Source organism: Megalops cyprinoides, chromosome 10 (genome assembly GCF_013368585.1).
Source record: "Megalops cyprinoides isolate fMegCyp1 chromosome 10, fMegCyp1.pri, whole genome shotgun sequence".
Lineage (NCBI taxonomy): Eukaryota > Metazoa > Chordata > Actinopteri > Elopiformes > Megalopidae > Megalops > Megalops cyprinoides.
In genome coordinates this window covers 30,527,820-30,536,702 of record NC_050592.1, presented here as the reverse complement: position 1 = coordinate 30,536,702, position 8,883 = coordinate 30,527,820, and the positions used below count along the sequence as shown (strand labels likewise).

Here is an 8,883-nt window from a genome sequence, read left to right as displayed (position 1 = left end):
TGTATGTATGGCCCTATGTATGTATGTATACTGTAAGTTTGTATGCATGTATGTACATACTGTATATATGTACATGCGTGTATGTGCCAGCGCCCATGTACACATGTGCTTTAAAGTTTGCCATGAGGCACAGTCGAGGCCCTGGCAGCATCCTGGCTGAGCAGCAGCGCTTAGCCGTGATCTCGCAGAGAAGGGTGGGGGGGGGCGGTGGGGGGTCCCTGAGGGGCCCGACACCAATGACCCGAGTGGAGGATCGATAGCGCCTGCCTCCCCCATTCCACGCTTTGTCAACCATGTGATCCAGCAAGAGAAGACTCCGACCCCCCCCCCACCCCCCAGACCCCCCTGAACACTCTTCTGGCGTGGCGCTCCTCATTCTGTGGGTGTGGCTTTGTTCTGACCCACTTCAAAAAGAGGGGGCAGGAGAAAAGTGAAAGGGAAACAGAAAGCAAAAAACACATTGATTTAGGCAGCAGAGACAAAGCTTTATCACTTTGTACGTGAAGAAGGAACATTAACACAGGCACACGCATACACACACACACACACACACGCATGCACAAACACACACACAAGCATTTTGTCCATATAGTGTATATAATCACACACACAAACCAAAACATACACTCTGACACACACCTCCATGCTAGAACAGGAGGTATTTCTCTCACACTAAATCAAGGGAGCTTCAGCTGCTGCCAAATAATGCACAAACGCATGAGAATTAGACACATTTGGCACATTCCCTTTATAATGGCTTACTAATAAAGCTTGGAATTAATGAGCAGATTTGTAATGACTGCATACATGGTACCTGGGTGTAAGGTGCTGCCAAGTCTGCTACATGATCATATACTATGAAAAATAGGCAAATCAAAAGATCCGATGCTAGGTTATCTACAAAGTCCAAAGTCCAAGACCCACAACTTGAATGTAACATTTTAGGATTGTCCTGACCGGCACTTATGACACCCTTTTGGGACTGAGCAAGATATTCCAATCGCCCCTGGCCTTCTCTCTCGTCTTTCTTCCATTCTCGTTCCCTTCATTTCCTGGAGCGGAGAGGTGGAACAGTTCTTCCCCTATCTCAGGGCCCTGTTTTCCACCCCCAACGGAGCGACCGATGGGAGTCGTGGGACCAGGGAGGGGGGGTTACGTCGGGGGGGGACAGGGTGGCAGCGGTCGGGCTGCAAAGACAGAGAGAAAGAGAAAGAGAAAGAAAGAGAGAGATGCTCTTTCCTGGACCACATCCTTCTCCTGCCAGCCTGCGGCTTTCACGACGGCCCTGCTCCACTTACAACTTCCGCCCTCCCTCTCCCAGCGGGCCCCGCCCCCTCAACCCCCCCCCCCCAACCCCCATCCTCCTGGCAGGTCAGAGGGCTCTGTGTCTGCTCGCGGGCTTGCTCTCCCCGCCGTGTTCTGACGCGTTCATGTGCACTTAAAAGCACTCGCAGCACCTCTGCCGCTGGCTGCCGGAGTGGGGCCGCAGACCTGACCATCTCCCCTCCCTCACCTACCTGCTCAGAGTGACACCAGAGCTCTCACAGACCACTGCAGTGTCCTTGAGAACTAATAATTTTTACACCTTACAAGACAACTTGTCTTTACAGGTGGGCTTCTTAGGGGATGATCTGAAGTAATCTTAGCTGGTGACCGTCTCCTATAATGTGTCAACCTTTGATCTTCAGAGTCCACTACCGTGAACATGAGATTGCAATGATAAGTTTACAGCACTTATCTACACCTTACCTGCCCAGAGAGCCCCCTGGTCTCTCAGAACCGGTACTCAGAAGGGCGTAAGCAGGTATACACAATGGAGTCAGGAACAGAATGTAAGCACCTGGACCACTGAACCCTCCTGATTCAGGTTTATTATAGTACATTAAAACATGGAACATTGTGTTGACTGATGATGCTGTAGAGACAGCATGGTCTCTGAGGTACTCTGAGTCACAGGATGTCATTCAGAAGAGCTCGGGTCATGAAGAGCCCGATATGCAAAAACTTGACGCGTGCCGCCATACCCTCTCACACTGTATGCAAATCGGAGCACCTGCGCGCAAACTTGCAAGCATTGCTCAACTGCCTAAAGCATCCTCCACCAGAGGGAAAGCTTTTTCATCATCTTTTTTGCATATCATAAACTGAAGGACGAAATGGAGATCCAGGATGACAGTTTTCAGACAATCTCTTTCGCAGTTAATTAAGCCCAGATAAACAGGTTTCACCTGCTAGTAAAAAAAAATCTCACTTCCTGTGAGATCGTCTGCGTCACAGCATCCCTCCTCTACCCTGTCTCCCCCCATTTTACCCTTCCCCATTCATGATGTCCAACTGAGAGGTCACAAACATCGGCCTCATGGCAGGATGCAATCCTTCCATTGAACCTCAAGCCAAAGATGAGGACCACTCCACCCACAGCTAATAGCAGCCCTCCATGTTCTCCACAAGATACACTCACGCTGTATGAATGTTCATGTCTTCTGAATTGAGGTAATTTGATGACATTCACACATAATTTAAAGGTGTGCTTCCGGAGCATATTTAACGGCTTTCGGTTCTCTCTCAGAGAGAGCCTGATGCAAGCTTGTGACCCGTCTAACGCGCGTCCTTCTAACAATGTCCATAAAGCACAGGGTGAGGACACGGTGTCTCGCTGGAGGCTGTCTCATGGGAGGTAAAACAGAGAGGTTGGAAGCTCTGTGGTAGGTGATATGCTGTAAACAGCGTAGCTTCTTCTCTCCCGGTAGCGTGGTGAGTGTGCTAGTCTTTTGTGTTTTCGGCAAAACGTATCACATTAGTGGCATGCCTACTTCTACCTGCGAATCCTTGTGGTGTGGAGATATTTGCATTGCAGGCATCTTTGAGTGTTTATTGGATTGTGTGAGTGTGTGTGTGTGTCTCTCTCTCTGTATATGCATACTTATCCATGTGTATATATGCACATGTATGTATGTACATATTTATGTACGTGTGTGCATGCATGTGAATGTGTATGTGTGTGCTTATGTGTGTAAGACTCCACGGTTGTATATTCGCATGTGCATGTATGACTGTGTGTGTATGTGTTTGTATGTTTGTGTGTTTGTATGACTTTGTGTGTGTATGTGTGCATGTGTATGTGTGTGCATGCATGTGCATGTGTATGTGTATGTGTATATGTGTGTGTGTGTATGTGTGTGTTGATGTATATATGCGTGTACGAGCGCAGGAGTGTGTCTGTGTGTGTGTGTGTGTGCGTGTACTTGACAGTTTGTTTGTCAGGCCTCCTCTCTCCGGGACAGTCCCCTCTCGCTTGCAGTGGTTTCTGCACAGGAAATGGTTACAAGAAAAAAGAGAGAGAGAAAGAGAAAGAACAGACTCAGAAAAGGGGGTCAGTCATTGTGCTCACTCGAACATATTCTTTAATTCCAAGAACTCTTCTCACCTGCACTCGCTCTTGCACTGCCTGGCTTCCTTCCTTTGATGGTGGGCAGAGAAAAGCTCATCTGCCTCAATAGAGAGACAGCACCATTGTCTTCTAATTAGGATCCTTCTCTTTTAACTGGATGACAGTCATTGAAACAGAATTGTGGCTCTTTGTCTAGGTCTGCCACAGACTGTGTATGTCTTTGGCCCAGCCGTGCCTTGCGTGTTAAGACGAAGTTAACGCCTGTGTTTTTCTATGTACAAGATTTATGGCATAGAATCCATAAATCTGTTTTAAAAGGAGCACCAGGCCACCATCAGAGGTGTTAAGTGTGTGTTTTGCAGTGTTGCAGAACTTGATTCTACACAATTGAAAATTATCTCTTTTGTTACCTCTGTCCCTGTGGCACTGCTTGAAATTACACACTGTAAGGCAGTAAAAAAAAGTTCCTTTCACAGTTTATTAATGGTATTTGTGTGAGATAAAAACCAACCGTTTTCCTCATTGGCTCAAAGATGTTGCGCTTATGGTAGTGGCAAGTGTTGTTTAAGCATTGTTTTCACTGCCCAAATAATCAAAATCCATCAGCGTTACCATTCCTTTGAACTCGTGGTACCAAATGGGCTTTGGTTTTTTTTTAACCTGTCATCCAAACTTACAGGGGGAACCTGTTAGATTCTGGCAGAAGCAGCTGATCTCTGATGTTAAGGACAATACTCATCAATTTCCAGCCAGATCCAGCCAAGGTGATATCTCACTTACATAGCTTGCAAAACATCTCCTGCACTTGCTGTAGTAGCAGGGTTAGCCTCATTCCCTTCAAATGACAACAGGGAGCATGCATAACAGAGGTTCTTGCATGTTGGTGTTTAGGTAAATTTACTCTGGAATGTTTGAAATGAAAGTGGCTATTTTGATGTAATGCTCTGGCATCTGCGAGTAGAGTACAATCTCACAATGTCTCCTCAGTGTACATTTGGCTATTTAAAAATAGTTTACAAAGCTTGGCCAAATGCTGGAGATGGCCCTGTCATTTTTTTTAACCAGAGGCTTGGCTGAGAGAAGATGAAGTCTTCACATTCAGGCTGCGTATTCTTGCTGTGTGAACTCTGTGGGAATGACAGTGACACGTTTTTCTGACACCTGTGGACAGAGCAAATCGCAGACACAGACACAGAGGGACTGACTGCGCTTTGATCAAAACCAGGACCGAAAACAGACAGGAAGCTTCCCTTGGCCCCGAGATGTCCCACACTCTCACATCACAGCGTAGGAAAGGAAGCCGGGTTACGACACAACACCAAGAGTGCCGGTGAGCTGCAGGAACTCACCAAGCAACCAGCATATGTCAGCATAGAGAAACAACCCCACCCTGCCGAGAGAGTTTGTAATTCTTCAGTCGCTCTCCTTCCCTTCTCAGTAGCTGTGGAGCATTGCCTTATTTAAAAAAAAAAATCCCCCTCTTCCTTCCTCTGTTCTCACCTCAACTTTGGAACAGCCCCTTAAGTCAACACAATGCCTTTACACCAGCAGGAAACTCCTAAGTATGATATACCCCCTCCACTGATACATTCACACGATACAAATTCTTGCATCTTTTTCACACCACACAGTAACACAGTACACTGAAGTAGATTTAGCACTGATTAGAGGATTGGTATATCTGTTACCGATGACAACTTACAGGAGAGGACCCCAGCTGAAGGAACCCTATCTGAGGGAGCCCTGGCTGAAGTGAGCCCACCCTGTCCCAGTGGAATGAAGTGGGCCCCCGGGCATCGTCAGCCAATGACAGCTCAGATGATGACGTTTGGGCTGCGGCGCTGGGAACGAGTTCCCTGCTTTTAAACGCCGGGGCCCCCATGGATATAACAAGCAAATACAACAACAAAAAGGCAGTCACATCCTGAATTTAACAGGTCAGCTCCTTCTTCTTTATTTTATTTTTTTTCATTTTTCAGTTTCTGTGAGACATCCTTCTGTGATCCATTTTTCATTGCGGGCGCTGAATTATTCCGGCTCTGAGATTCTGAGAGGAGCGGCTGTCTGAAGCCGCTGTGAAGCCGGGCCGCCCGGGGGATGCAGGAGCCACAGCAGCGTCATGAATTATGGACTGCAGCCACACGGCAAATTAAACAAATCGGTGCCACCTTCTGGAACCTCCCGCACAGCTACAGAGGCCTCACGAGCCCAGGCCAGTCAAATGAAATGATTTTCTTTTTTTGCATGTGTGTGTGTGTGTGTGTGTGTGTGTGTGTGTGAAGAGCAAAATCACGGTGATGAGAAGAAAGGAAAATCACTGGCGTGGAACAGAGGCTTAGAAATGCGGTGGAACCAGGCTTTCCGTAGAAACAAACAACCAAAACAAACAAACAAACAATCCAAAAGAAATTCAGGACGGGAGCGACCACGAGAGCAGGTTTTCTCCCTCTCCTTCGGCATTAAGCGTAACCCTGCCCCTTGGCTGCTGTGAGCTGGATTTGAAAAGCAGTCTAGAGCGCCTCCTACAGGAAGTAAACTTTTCCAACTTCTGCTCCTTTTGCTTTGGTTCATTTTATGGGCTACCTGTTAACTCGCCTAATCTCTCACATATTCCAGCTTTCACGGGGTTGTGTTTATTTGTTAGTATAGGATATGTAAGTGCCCACCAGTTCTTGTTTGCTTGAATAACTTACCCTCTGCTCATTCTGCTTTGAGACACTGCTGACTGCAAGCTTGCAGTTTTCTAGAAGCTTCTGCAAGGTAAGTAGAAGACCACAGGTGCTGCAGAAGCACAGTTCTCTGCACTAACTGCCTGTGGTTCTGAAATATATATTCGCTCTTTTCATGAAGTATTTCCTTTAAGCCTAAGGCCAAAGGGGGTGATCAATGCTGTCTCAGGGAAAAAATGCGGGTTGTCAAAGCAAGCGTTGACCAAAATGTGAATGAGGCGGAAAGACTCCTCTGCCTGATTTATGGAGCCAGCAGGGAGATAGTTGTGAAGGCAGCCAGAGATGAGGTTGTTTTACCATAAACAAACAAGACCATGGCTGAGAGAGATTAGCAAACCATCTAGTGGATAGCCCAACACATTGGGGTTAATGTACACCTCCATCTCCAAAACATAGCAAAGCATTGTGACAATCAATGGTATAGTGACACAAACCAAAAACCCACACTGGGCCCTACAGCTCAGGATCAATCCTAGCTGTATCATCAGCTAGCAATGACGGGGAACCCACAGTGGCAAAACAAAATGACTTCATTCCGTTGGGGATAGGGGTAGGTAGTTTGGGGGTAGGGGTAGGTAGGGCAAAAGGGTTCCATCATGTCACCACTCTCAGCCATCCTACAGTTTGTCATGCACCTGCAAGTTACTCATGTGACATTAGTGGTGAAGCACCCATCCTCAAACCGGCAGCTACTTCACTGTGGTGCTCTGTGGGACTTGTAGTGTGAGAAACAGCCATTGGCTGCGTGAGACTGTAACAGAGGATAGCATTCAATTCGCTTCAGCGCTCGTGCGCGACCGCAAAGGTTGTTGCAGTGAGATGAACATAATGTGCAATTGACGATTCCGAAATTGATTGCATAAGAGGGAAAAGCGTGAAAAATGACATTGAATAATAAAAAGCCTTGGCTGGTGCTCAACATCTTTAACATGTAAGGCTAGAGGCTTAACCGCTACCCAGCTCCACTCCCCTTCCCTGGGCATGTTGCATAAATATTGCAATTAAATATCATCTTCCTTGGAGTGAACCGCTTTCATGCTCAATATGGAGGCTCCATAACTCAGTGGTTAGAGGCTTAGTCTTGTTCAGTACAGTTTCTATCATACTGGCATGAAATGATATGATGAGATATACACCATGGGGAAGATACAGGAGGATCATACCAAAAAAGGAGTTTAAATACAATAAATATGGAATTGCTGCATTTCCTGCATAGACATGTATTCAGGCATGGGACAAACCGCAATGATGCTTTTTAATCACTAGCAGGGGCTGTATCAGATTGTGGTGTTTTTGGGGTTATGCATTTGAGTGTTCCCTCTGAAACCCACCATGGGGGTCATCTGGAACTAATCCTCTCTTGGTAGGGTGGGAACTGTCATAACTGGATTAATGGGGCATTCACTTTAGTAAGCACTGTTGTCAGGAACTGAGACCCAGCTGGCTCCATAGCTCAGTGGTTAGAGCACTGGTCTTGTAAACCAGGGGTCGCGAGTTCAATCCTCGCTGGGGCCTGAGAATTTTGATTGTCCTCACACAGCAGCCACAGATACACCTTCAGACACGCTGGAGGTGAGACCCAACACAGGATGGTCTATAAAGACCCTCAGGATAACATGAATGAATGTGATCTTTGTTCACATGAAAGTAAGACCAATGCCTTTGGTACCTCCAACCATTTGCAAAGAGAGTAATGTGGCAGAGCTTAATGTAAAACTTTTCAGGAGTAGTCAAACGGTGAGGGGGACCTGAAGTACCTTTTCTGAGGCCTTTTTTGGTAGGGGTGGGGAGTTAGAAACGTGTATTTAACCCTCTCTATATTCTTCCCACCAGTCAGTGGAGGGCCTGACACCCCAAAATCTGCCAAAGAAGCAGCCAGATAGCGGTGTCTTACAACCTGTGGAATCAGGAGCTGGTAATGATGTGTATCTGTGCGTGTGAGGGGTGAAAGAATCGCAGCCTTTTTTGGAGGATTGGGGTGGCGGTGTCTTTCTGACCAGTTGCTCTCATAAGTTTGGTGCCTGTGGAGTCTCTCTCTACGTATATGGGTAATTGAAAGGATTACATTGAGCCCTATGGCAACACTGAATTTGACCCTGTAAACAGAAGGGTAATTTTTTATCAAGACCTTGAAAATTTTTGTTCATCATTCTGCTTATACCTGTCCTCACTTATCACCAGTGTTTGTACTGAATGTCAACTAGCTGTATGTTTATGATTTTCTCAAAGCCTTCAATAGCTGTACAGTTAAGCATCTGCTCAAAATTAATTTCCCAGGTTTGCATCATAAAAATGCCAGTGTCTTGGAGCTCTGTCAGTGGACCGGATTTCCACATGTCCTCTGAGGCTGAATAGCAAAAATATCATTTTAGGAAAGGCCAACCCTGCTCCTTTAACAAATCCATGTGCTGTGTGTATGTTCGTGTATGTACTACAGTCAGGTGCCAGGGGTAGGCCATACACACCCCCAGGCACTGAGATTTATTGGGACGAATGTTCACTTCATGTTCCTAACAGCACATGGAACACTGCCAGAGCCTATGTGTGTCAAACAAGCTTACACATGCCAGAGGTGTGTACACTTGAATTACAGGTGTGCTGCATGGTCTCATTCAATGCAATAAAACATAAGTGAAGGCAGAAATTGCAGATGGAATTTCAGGAACATCATTTGCATGAATCCACCAAACACCCGTCACAGCTCTATATGCAAAGGCAGCAGTTTATGTAACACTTATGTAACATAAGTAACTCAGGTAGTCT

At 46.4% G+C, this 8,883-nt stretch overlaps 1 non-coding gene across 1 annotated transcript; it reads left to right on the top strand.

The window, feature by feature from the left end:
• Nucleotides 1-7,562: 7,562 nt before the first annotated feature.
• trnat-ugu lies at nt 7,563-7,635 on the top strand. Its single transcript has one exon. It is a non-coding gene; the product is annotated as a tRNA-Thr (tRNA).
• The last annotated feature ends 1,248 nt before the right edge of the window (nt 7,636-8,883 follow it).